Here is a 14,068-nt window from a genome sequence, read left to right on the forward strand (position 1 = left end):
AGAAGACTTTTCCACAGCTTGGATATACGTCATTGACTGGTTCGTAACTTTCGGGATCACGAACTTCATCTACGATGTCTGCACCTGATGTGTTAAAGGCCTGTCAATGTAGTAATGAAATATCTTACCCGAATCTTTTATGGAAAAATACATAGGAAAAGTGAATAACGTACACTAAGAAGGTACTGTGTACTTCATATAACAAAACAACAAACGAGATCAGAGACGACTAGTATGATTTCAGCCACATCCATCAGCAATTCATTCAATGCAAAACATAAAGTGACGTTGGTGAATATCGGTCGTCGCAGTGAACTCACATGATAACATTTTGTTTTATCACAGGTTTATGCATCATTGCTGTGAATTCTACGAACCTCCTGTGTAATTTTAACCATTGCTATTCAGTTGTAAGTTTTATGAGAATACCTTTGCTTACTATTTTTCTCACCAGCAACGCTCGCGAGAGATTTATTAGTAACTAAAAAGGCATTAACTGATCTGGTACATTATCTCCGTAGTCGTGAATCCACACTGATAGGTGATAACCTGTGGCGTAACCAGCGGAAGGGTGTGTGGCAAGATGGGAGCTCTCAGTTAAATGTCTTCCCCACCCCCCCCCCACTCACTTGACCTTCCAAATGACATGTTGTGGGGGGAAATAGTGAACGACTCTTACCAAATGCATTTAAATGTGTAAAATGTGTTACTATCGTTAAAATTTGCGCTTATTTTATCAGATTATTGCATTTGATTATTCACTGAACTGTAGTATACTTTCTACTCGCTATTCTCAAATTGGCTAACAAGATTTATTAAACTTTCGTTTATTTGTTCAAAAGTCATATATCTTTTTATAACTTGAAGACGTTTCCACTGTTTGTTTATAGTATGACTTAGTTAATGCAATCATTTTGGCAGCATTTACTTTAAAGAAGAGTACTACACTTCATGTGAATGTCTATAAACGTATTCACTTCTTAATTATTTTGATCATTTCAATCTAAGTCAACAAATTAAAATGTCTTACCAAGGTTGTCTATAGAGAAACCAAAAATTTAAAATATTATTTTAGCTTGACGTTATTGAAGTGTGTATATCCAAACGTTACAAAAATTCCCTTGTTTACGAACTCAACATGCAAGAGCAGAGTAACTTTATGAATACAGCAAGAACATTCAGCTATTTATTTAATGCAAAGAATTAAAGGCTCAATACGTGTTTGCTGATGAATTTCGGAAAACAAACTTCCGAAGCAGATTCAATGTTTCTTATTCTAAATGCACTCTGACCGGGTGGGTTTAATGTCGAAAAGCTGATGCAATCGACAGAAAGACATTTATTTCATGTTGCCTTTATGTTGCTAACGATTTACTGTAAAAATCACTGCGACCGCCCATATCAGCATGTTCATTACACAAATGTATCCTATATATACTCGTATCGTTCACTTTTTGACCCAATTCTACGGAGGAAACGTCTGAAAACACCTGTTTATTCATTACAATGAGAGAATGACACAATTTAGCAAGATACATCGGTAAGACCGAAAGAAAGATACTATTCAAGAGAAGGGACCTAACACAGGCTAGCCACGAAAGTGAAAGTATTCCTAGGCCTAACGGTCGTAAACAAAACAGAGAGATTTGATTGACGCATGGTCTGTTGGGCGGGGCTTGCAAAGTTTGATTGAAGTTTGTAGAATCTACGGACTCGTTAATAAATCTGGCGAATTTTATGCAGCTAAAAATGTTTAACGACAGATAACTCAATAAAAATGATGAATATTTGATATGGAAATTGCATAGAACGGGGTCATTTTCATTTAGCATTTATTGCAATAAGCTGGAAAGTTCGAAGTTTAAATTTGGCAAACACGTACTGAGACTTTAAGTGACGTCGGTATATTACCGTCGTCGTCGTGAATCCAGTGATAACATTATTCACAGGTGAATGCATTATTGTGTGGAGCATTAGTTCCGGGATACTCTCACATATCGTCTACTCACCGTTCTAACTTTAGTTCAACAATTCAATTTTGGCAGCATTTACTTCATCAAGGGGTTCTTCACTTCATGTTAATGTCTATAGATATCTTACTTCTTAATATTGTGTACGACTTTAAATTAAATTACTTACCTCCGACTTCAATAGAGAGACATAAAGAATTCAAAATATTATTGTGAATTTACGTTACGGAAATGTATATTTATTTGATGGTACTGCAAGTCTATTGTTAAAGTACTCTATATGCCAGAGCAGAGTATAGTGCTACGAGTACAGCCAGAACAATTGACTGTTCAGTCAGTGCAAAGCATTAAGTGACATTTGTATTTGAACCCAGTCGTCGTGAATCCTCACATGAGGAGATTATTATAGCCGATTATTTTATTTTATTAATCGCTCAACTATAGTATGCTTTACAGTCTCTGCCTTCATAGTTGGCTAAGAATATTTGTTAACATTGGAGATATATGTGCACCACTCATACATTGTTTTATCTCATGAAGACATTACCATTGCTTGTCTGTAAATTGACCTAGTTTAACAATTGCATTTTGGCAGCATTTACTTAATCGAGGGAGTGTTCACTTTTTGTGAATAACTTTAGATAATTTACTTGTTTATATTGCCTTTATTAACTATACAACTTCAAATTAAAATAACTTACCCCAGGCTTCAATAGAGAGAAAAAAATCCAAAATATTATGTTAACTTAACATAAACTGAGGTTTATATTTCTTTATGGTAAAACAAGTCTACTGTGTAAGTACTCAACACGCGAGAGCAGAGTATAGTGTAATTAATACAGCCAGAACATATGACTGTTCATTCAAATGGAAAGCATTAAGTGACGTCGGTATATTTCTCACGTTGTGGTACATCCTCACAGATAGGAGACCTCAACCAGAGGTGGCAGCATTATCTTATAGAACTGATTGCCGGTATACCCGCATCCATCATCTGCAAACCATTCTTATTCAGTTGTATAACTTTAAATAGAAATTCTTTGTTCTTTCCTTTTCACACCGTTATCTTCTGGGTAGGTACATTCGCAAACTCTGTTTCCTGATATATAAAACATTCACTTCATCGAAGAAATCTTCAGTTCATGTGCATGGCTATACACTTAACACCTCTTAATTATTTTGATCTTTTTACTCTAAGTCAACAAATATAAATGTCTTACCAAAGTCATCTATAGAGAAATGATTAGAACAACATATTACCATAAATTAACGTTACAGGAGTGTATATTTCCACACGTTACAACAATTATCTTGTTCACGTACTCAACATGCAAGAGCAGAGTAATTTTATGAATACAGCAAAAACAATCAGTTATTTATTTAATGCATAGAACAATGTGACGTCGGTATATTACCGCCGATGTCGTGAATCCATACAGGTAGGTGATAACCTTAAATTATCGTATGCTAACCATTCTAACTTTAGTTTATCACTTCATATTTGGCAGCAATCACTTCATGAGGGTGGTCTTCACGGCATGTTAATGTCTATAGACATATTACTTCTTAATATTTAGATTTTCAATATAAAACTTCAAATACAAAATCTTAATCCGTGACTTCAATAGAACAAAAAGAAGAAAGAAAATAAAGGTGCCAAAATATTATCGTGAATTAGCAATACTGAGGTGTATTCCTTTATGGTACAACAAGTCTATTTTTAAGTATTCAACATGCCAGAGCAAGAGCATATTGTTATGAATACCGCAAAAAAAAACAATTGACTGTTTATTCAGTGCAATGCATTAAGTGACATTGGTATATTATATATAAACCCCGTCGTCGTGAATCCTAACATATCAGAGAATATTACAGCATATTATTATTTTTGATTATTCACTGAGCTGTAGTAAACTTTCTACTCACTGTTTTGCAAGTTGGCCAACAAGATTTGTTACAATTTGGTTTGTTTGTTTACAGGTCATATATCTTTTTTTATGAAAGGGATCTTTACTTCATGTGAATGTCTATAAACATTTAACTTCTTAATTGTTTAACTCTAAGTCAACAAATTAAACTGTCTTACCATAGTTTGCTATCGAGAGTCAAAAGAAGAACATATTATCTTAAATTGACATGACAGATGTGTATATTTCCACTCGTTACAACAATTACCTTGTTTACGTACTCAACATGCAAGAGCAAAGTCTTTTATTAATATACAGACAGATTAATCGGCTGTTCAATAAATACCGTACAAGGCATAAACTGACGTTGGTACATTATCCCCCGTCGTAGTGAATCCACACAGGCGATAACATTATTCACAGGTGTATATATTATCGTTTGGAGCCTGATTTTCGTGATATTCTCACATAACGTATACTCACCATTCTAAACTTAGTTTAACATTTCAGTGTTGGAAGCATTTACTTCATCAAGGTCTTCACTTCATGTTAATGTCTATAGACATATTACTTCTTAATATTGAGATTTTGTACTATACAACTTTAAATTAACATATCTTAATCCGTGACTTCAATAGGAATGTAGTGTTATGAACACAGCCAGAACAATTGACTGTTCATTTGGTGAAAAGCATTAAGTGACATTGGTATATTAACCCCGTCGTCGTGAATCCTAACATATTAGATAATATTACAGCAGATTATTATTTGTTATTATTCACTGAACTGTGGTATACTTTCTACTCACTATTTTGCAAGTCGGCTAACAAGATTTGTTACAATTTGGTATGTTTTTTTTTCGCAAGTCATATATCTTTTTATCTCATGAAGACTTTACCATTGCTTGTATGTACATTGGCCTAGTTTAACAATTACATTTGGGCAGCATTTTCATCACCGAGGGGGTCCTTCTTCATTTGAATGACTATAGACATATTACTTGTATTTATTGTAACTTTTTACTATACAACTTGAAATGAAAATATCCTACCCTTCACTGCAATAGAGAGGAATACACAAAACATTATCTTTTATTAACATTACTGAGGTGTTTATTTCTTTATGGTACAACAAGTCTCTAGTTTAAGTAGTCAACATGCAAGAATAGGAAAGTAGTGTTGTGAATACAGCCAGAACAATTGACAATACACTTAGTGGACAGCATAGAGTGACGTCGGAAGATTGCCCACGTTGTGGTGATTCCTCACAGATAGGAGACCTATCCGGGATATTCTCACATATCGTATAATCACCATTGTAACTTTAGTTTATCACTTCATATTTGGCAGCAATCACTTCATGAGGGTGGTCTTCACGGCATGTTAATGTCTATAGACATATTACTTTTTAATATTTAGATTTTCAATATACAACTTCAAATACAAAATCTTAATCCGTGACTTCAATAGAACAAAAAGAAGAAAGAAAATAAAGGTGCCAAAATATTATCGTGAATTAGCAATACTGAGGTGTATTCCTTTATGGTACAACAAGTCTATTGTTAAGTACCGTACTCAACATGCCAGAGCAAGAGCATATTGTTATAAATACCGCAAAAACAATTGACTGTTTATTCAGTGCAATGCATTAAGTGACATTGGTATATTAACCCCGTCGTCGTGAATCCTCACAGATAGGAAGTTATTATAGCAGATTATTACATTTGAATATTCAATGAACTGTAGTATACTTTCTACTCACTGTTTTGCAAGTTGGCCAACAAGATTTTTTTAAATTTGGTTTGTTTGTTCACAAGTCATATATCTTTTTTTATGAAAGGGATCTTTACTTCATGTGAATGTCTATAAACGTTTAACTTCTTAATTGTTTAACTCTAAGTCAACAAATTAAACTGTCTTACCATAAATTGCTATAGAGAGTCAAAAGAAGAACATATTATATTAAATTGACATGACAGATGTGTATATTTCCACTCGTTACAACAATTACCTTGTTTACGTACTCAACATGCAAGAGCAAAGTATTTTATTAATATACAGACAGATTAATCGGCTGTTCAATAAATACCGTACAAGGCATAAACTGACGTTGGTACATTATCCCCCGTCGTAGTGAATCCACACAGGCGATAACATTATTCACAGGTGTATATATTATCGTTTGGAGCCTGATTTTCGTGATATTCTCACATAACGTATACTCACCATTCTAAACTTAGTTTAACATTTCAGTGTTGGAGGCATTTACTTCATCAAGGTCTTCACTTCATGTTAATGTCTATAGACATATTACTTCTTAATATTGAGATTTTGTACTATACAACTTCAAATTAACATATCTTAATCCGTGACTTCAATAGGAATGTAGTGTTATGAACACAGCCAGAACAATTGACTGTTCATTTGGTGAAAAGCATTATGTGACATTGGTATATTAACCCCGTCGTCGTGAATCCTCACAGATAGGAAGTTACTATAGCAGATTATTACATTTGAATATTCAATGAACTGTTGTATACTTTCTACTCACTGTTTTGCAAGTCGGCCAACAAGATTTTTTTTAAATTTGGTTTGTTTGTTCACAAGTCATATATCTTTATATAACTTGAAGACGTTTCCACTGTTTGTCTAGAGATTGACTTAGTTAATGCAATCATTTTGACAGCACTTACTTCAACGGAGGGATCTTCACTTCATGTGAATGTCTATAAACGTTAACTTCTTAATTGGTTGATCATTTACTCTAAGTCATGAAATTAAACATGGCTTACCAGTGTTTGCTATACAGAAATCAAAAGAAGTACATATTATCGTGAATAGACTATACAGATGTGTATATTTCCACACGTTACAAAAATCATCCTATTTACGTACTCAACATGCAAGAGCAAAGTATTTTATTAATATACAGACAGATTAATCGGCTGTTCAATAAATACAAGGCATTTACTTACGTTGGTACATTATCCCCCGTCGTAGTGAATCCACACAGGCAATAGCATTATTCACAGGTGTATATATTATCGTTTGGAGCCTGATTTTCGTGATATTCTCACATAACGTATACTCACCATTCTAAACTTAGTTTAACATTTCAGTGTTGGAAGCATTTACTTCATCAAGGTCTTCATTTCATGCTAATGTCCATAGACATATTACTTCTTAATATTGAGATTTTGTACTATACAACTTCAAATTAACATATCTTAATCCGTGACTTCAATAGGAATGTAGTGTTATGAACACAGCCAGAACAATTGACTGTTCATTTGGTGAAAAGCATTAAGTGACATTGGTATATTAACCCCGTCGTCGTGAATCCTAACATATTAGATAATATTACAGCAGATTATTATTTGTTATTATTCACTGAACTGTGGTATACTTTCTACTCACTATTTTGCAAGTCGGCTAACAAGATTTGTTACAATTTGGTATGTTTTTTTTCACAAATCATATATCTTTTTATCTCATGAAGACTTTACCATTGCTTGTATGTACATTGGCCTAGTTTAACAATTACATTTTGGCAGCATTTTCATCACCGAGTGGGTCTTCCTTCATTTGAATGACATATTACTTGTTTGTATTGTAACTTTTAACTAAACAACTTGAAAATGAAATATCCTACCATCCACTGCAAAAGAGGGAAAAACACAAAATATTATCTTTTATTAACATTACTGAGGTGTTTATTTCTTTATGGTACAACAAGTCTCTAGTTTAAGTAGTCAACATGCGAGAATAGGAATGTTGTGTTGTGAATACAGCCATAACAATTGACTATTCATTTAGTGGACAGCATATAGTGACGTCGGTATATTGCCCACGTTGTGGTGAATCCTCACAGATAGGAGACCTTAATCAGGGGGCTATATAATTTTTGGAACTGATTTCCGGTATACCCTCACCCATCGTATGTAAACCATGCTTATTCAGTTGTTTCACTTTACACGGAAATTAATTTTTCACACCGTTACCGTATGTGGAAGTCCACTTGTAACACTGGTATATGAGATACACACTATATCACTAATAAACGTTTTATTTGGACAATACCTTTCGTCAAAACTTGAACCTTGTTTTGTAAGATTATTACATTTGATTATTCACTGAGCTGTAGTATACTTGCTACTCACTATTTTGCAAGTTAGATAACAAGATTAGTTAAATGTGGTTTATTTGTTTCTTAAGTATTTTGATCAGTTAACACTTGTCTAAGTCTTCAAATTAAAATGTCTTACCAAAGACGTCTATAGAGAAATCAGTAGAAGAAAATGTTATCGTAAATTGACATTACTGAAGTGTATATTTCCACATGTTACAACAATTCTCTTGTTTACGTACTTAACACGGAAGAGCAGTTAATTCATCAAGGGGTGTTTCACTTCATGTTAATGTCTATAGACGTATTACTTCTAAATATTGTGTATAATCAATTAATTTTAATTATAATAATATATAATTTTTACTATACAAATTAAAATTAAAATATCTCACCCCAGACTTCATTAGAGTAAAAAAGAAGCCAATGTTTTATCATGAATGAAGGTAAGTGAGGTAAATATTTCTTTATGGTACAACAAGTCTATTGTAAAAGTACTCAATATGTGAGAGCATACTTTAGTGTTATGGATACAGCCAGGACAGTTAACTGTTCAATCAGTACATTGCTTTAAGTGACATTGGTATATTAACCCCGTCGTCGTGAATCCACACATTTAGGAGATTATTACAGAAGATTATTATATTTGATTATTCGCTGAACTGTAGTATGCTTTCCACTCACTATTTTGCAAGTTGGTTAAGAATGCTCGTTAACCATGGGCATATATGTGCACAACTCATATATCGTTTTATCTCATGAAGACATTACCAATGCTTGTATGTATACATTGAACTAGTTTAACAATTCAATATTGGCCGCATTTACCTTGTCGAGGGGATCTTCCCTTCATGCGAATGTCTTTAGTCATAATATGTCTTAATATAGTCATCTTTTACTATACAACTTCAAATTAAGATATCTTACCCCTGGCTTTAATATAGAGAAAAAAATCCAAAATATTATCTTCAATTAACATAACTGAGGTGTATATTTCTTTATGGTATGCGAGAGCCTACTGTCTAAGTACTCAACATGCGAGAGCAGAGTATAGTGTTTTGAATACACCCAGAACTGTTCATTTTGATGAAAAGCTTTAGGTGACGTCGGTATACTGCCTCTTATCGTCGTGAATCCTCAAAGATTGGGGACCTTAATCAGGGGTTTGCACACCATTTATATTTATTTTTTAAGAGAAATTTATTTTTCTCCTTTTCACACCCGTTACCGTCAGTAGAACCCCATTTATAACTATGTATCATGAGATAAACAATATATCACAACGTTTTACTTACACAATATCTTTCCATACTATTTATGTTACTACTATCTTTTAAAACTTGAGCCTTGTTTTATCTGATTATTACATTTGATTATTCACTGAACTGTAGTATACTTTCATGTCACTATTTGTCAAGTTAGCTAACAAGATTCTTTTAAATTGTGTATATTTGATCACGGGTCATATATTTTTTATATAACTTGAAGACGTTTCCGCTGTGTGTCTGTAGATTGATTTAGTCAATGCAATCATTTTGGCAACATTACTTTATCGAAGGGATCTTCACTTAATGTGAATGTCTTAAGACGTATTCACTTCTTTATGATCTTGATCATTTTAGTATAAGTCTTTAAATGAAAATGACTTACAAATGCTATCTATAGGGAAAACAACAGAAGAAAAATATTATCGTAAAATCGCGTTACCGAAGATATTATTTCCGCACATTAAAACAATTATGTTGTTTACGTACACAACATGCAAGAGGAAAGTAATTTGATGGATACAGACAGACTAATCGGATGTTCATTAAATACAAGGCATTAACTGACTTTGGTGCATTACCCCCGACATAATGAATCAACACAGAAAGGTGATAATCTTAATTACAGGTTTATACATTATTATTACATTTGGAACCTGGTTTACTGTCAACTCTCATATATTGTATGTGAATAATTCTGACTCAGTTGTATAAATTTTAAGAGGAATTCATATTTCTCCTTTTCACACCCGTTACAGTCTGGGGAAGTCCATTTGTAACTCTGGATCATGAGATATACAATATGACACCAATAAACGGTTCATTAATGCATTACCTTTCCAACTATTTATGTTACTTCTATCTAAAACAAACTTGATCCTTGTTTATTCAGATTATTACATTTCATTATTCGCTAAACTGTAGTATACTATCTAGTTAGACTCACTTTTATTTTGCAAGTTGGCTAACAAGATTTGTTAAAGTTGTGTATATATGTTTACAAGAAACAATTCTTTTTATAACTTGAAGACGTTTCCTCTGTTTGTATGTACATTGACTCAGTTAGTCTTCATTTACTTTACTCTAGGATCTTCACTTCATATGAATGTCTATAAACATTTTCACTTCATAACTATTTTGATCATTTTATTATAGGTCTTCAAATTAAAATGTCTTACCTTCATCTTCTATAGAGAGAACAAAAGCAAAAAATATAATCGTAAAGCGACGTTACTAAAGAGCATATTTCCATACGTTAGTAAGTTAGCAAAGTAATATTATGAATACAGATAGAATAATCGGCTGTTCATGAAATACAATGTGACGTTGGTACATTACCCCGTCGTAATGATTCCACACAGATAGGTTATAACCTTAATCACGGGTGTATACCTTATCTTTTGGAATTTGTTTAACTGTCAACTCGCACATGTTGTCTGTGAATAATTCTTACTCAGTTGTATAACTTTAAAGAGAAATTCTTTTTTTCTCCTTAGTTAGTTGTGAGGTCATGAAAAGTCGTGCATATTCTACAAGAAAAGCAAACACTTTTCACATCGCTGGGGACTGACTGTTAAGGTCTCCAATCTGTGAGGATTCACGACGTTGTGAATCCTCTAGGGAAAGGAGATCATTATAGCAGATTATATCAGATTATAATATTTCATTAAGCGCTGAACTGTAATATGGGTTTTAATTATTATATTGAAAGCATTACCACGCCTTATCTGTGCATTGCCATAGTTAAACAATTCCATTTTGGCAGCAATTATTTCATCGACCGGGTCTTCACTTCATGTTAATATCTTGAGACATATTTCTTATTAATATTGTCATTTTTACTATACAACTTTAATTAAGATATCTTACCATAGACTGCAATAAAGAGAACAATAGAAGCCAAAATATTATAGTAAATTAACGATGCTGAGGTGTATATTTCTTAATAGTACAAGTCTATTGTTAAAGTACTCAACATGCGAGAGCAGAGTATAATGTTATGATTACAGCCAGAACAATTGACTGTTCATTTAGTGAAAAGCATTATGTGGCATTGAAATATTAACCCCGTCGTCGTGAATCCTCTAGGGAAAGGAGATCATTATAGCAGATTATATCAGATTATAATATTTCATTATGCGCTGAACTCTAATATGGGTTTTAATCATTATTTTGCTAGTTTTGGTAGGCCTACATATATTCACAACTCATACATCGGTTTATCTCATGAAAACATGACCACGCCTTATCTGTGCATTGCCATAGTCAAACAATTCCATTTTAGCAGCAAGTATTTCATCGACCGGGTCTTCACCTCATGTTAATATCTTTAGACATATTTCTTATTAATATAGTCATTTTTACTATACAACTTTAATTAAGATATCTTACCATAGTCTGCAATAAAGAGAACAATAGAAGCCAAAATATTATAGTAAATTAACGATACTGAGGTGTATATTTCTTAAAGGTACAAGTCTATTGTTAAAGTACTCAACATGCGAGAGCAGAGTATAATGTTATTATTACAGCCAGAACAATTGACTGTTCATTTAGTGAAAAGCATTATGTGGCATTGATATATTAACCCCGTCGTCGTGAATCCTCTAGGGAAAGGAGATCATTATAGCAGATTATATCAGATTATAATATTTCATTATGCGCTGAACTCTAATATGGGTTTCAATCATTATTTTGCTAGTTTTGGTATATATGTTCACAACTCATACATCGGTTTATCTTATGAAAACATTACCACGCCTTATCTGTCATTTTTACTATGCAACTTCAATAAATATATCGTATCCCGCACTGCAATAGAAGCCAATATATTATAGTAACTTAACGATACTGGGGTATATACTTTAATGGTACAAGTCTATTGTTAAAGTACTCAACATGCAAGAGCAGATTATAATGTTATGATTACAGCCAAAACAATTGACTGTTCATTTAGTGAAAAGCATTAAGTGAAATTGATATAGTAACCCCGTCTTCGTGAATCCTCACAGATAGGAGACCTTAACAGTCATTCCCCAGCGATGTGAAAAGTGCTTTCTTTTCTTGTAGAATATGCGCCACTTTTCATGACCTCACAACTAACTAATATATAATTAGGTAAAACTTCTCATTTTCGAAGTTCAATTTCTCAGTCATTTACTAACTTTTAAGTATGGCAATAACTGAATTTGATAACCGGAAGGTGTTAAATCCAGTCCGTATTCAAAGAAAAAGTAAGGAGTGGAAGGGAATTTCGCCCGTATATTCCGAACGAAACTTAACCACTTTCGAACATTCTAATTCAGTTATATAACTTTGAAGTAAAATTGATTTTCTCCTTTTTTTTCATCCGTTACCGTCTAGGGAAGTCCGGTTGTAACTCTGGATCATGAGTATATAACATAACACTACTAACGTTTTATTTACACAATACCTTTCCCAGCTATTTATGGTAATACTATCCTAAAAGCTTGAGCCTTATTTTATCAGATTATTGAATGTGCTTATTCACTGAACTGAAGTGTACCTTTTACTCTCTAGTTTGCAATTGGCTAACACGCTTTGTATAATTTTGTAAACAAGTTCACATTTTATACATTTTTCAAAACATGATAACGTTACCATGCACTTTTTGTCTGTGTATTTACTTAGTTAAAAAAACATCATTTTGGCAGCATTTACTTCATCGAATGGATCTTCACTTCATGTGAATGTCTATATACGTATTCGGTTTTAATTATTTTGATTATTTTACTATAAGATATCTTACCATCGTTTTCTATAGAGAAAACAACAGAAGAAAAACATAACGGTAAATTAAGGTTACTGAAGAGTATATTTCCATACGTTACAGCAGTTTTCTTGTTTACGTACTCAGCGTCCAAGAGCAAAGTAATTTCATGGATACAGACAGAATAATCGGCTGTTCATTAAAAACAAGGCATTAACTGACGTTGGTACATTATCCCCGTCGTAGTGAATCAATGTTACGGTCTACTCTCACATATCGTTTCACATATGGACGGGATCGTCACTTCATGTGAATATATATAAACGTATTCACTTCTTAATAATTAATCATATTGCAATAAGTCGTCAAATTAAATGTCTCACCGGGCTTCCCTATAGAGAAATGTTTCCGTAAATTCAAGTTATTGAAGTGTTAATTCTTTATGTTACAATAATTCTCTCTTTGAACTACACAAAATGCGATAGAAGAGTATACATTTATTAATACACGCAAAAACAAGAGGCTATTAATTTAGCGAAAAAAAACATTACGGATCATTACCGAGTAGGTGCACTTTTCCTGTCCTATTTACCGTCTGTGTCTTACATCAGAGACAAATGCGGTTATCTACATTCTTCCTACTCTGCCTTTAAACTGACAACTTTGTTTTACTATAAACCTTTAGTGTCATATACGATGAGAGGAACCCTTCTAGGTCTGAATAAGTGAATAAGTCGAGGTTCTATGCGACTGCCGCTCAGCTTCGTGTGTGTGATTCATTTTAAAACCTTGTGCCTTGTTTCAGCAGATTATTACATTCGCTGAACTGGAGTTTATACCCTTTTTTCATTATTATGAAAGTTGGTTAAGAGTTTATTCAATTTTATAACAATTTTCTTGTTCAAGTGGTCAACATTTGAGATCAAGCAAATACTGTTATGACTACAGCCAACACAATTAGCGATTCTGTCATTACAAAGCGTTAACAACCGTACCTTAACGTTGAGGTTTATACATAATTTGAATATATGTTGAGAAAATCTACATTAACTTTGCTTTTGTCCATGTTTC

Source organism: Apostichopus japonicus, chromosome 11, assembly GCF_037975245.1.
Source record: "Apostichopus japonicus isolate 1M-3 chromosome 11, ASM3797524v1, whole genome shotgun sequence".
Lineage (NCBI taxonomy): Eukaryota > Metazoa > Echinodermata > Holothuroidea > Aspidochirotida > Stichopodidae > Apostichopus > Apostichopus japonicus.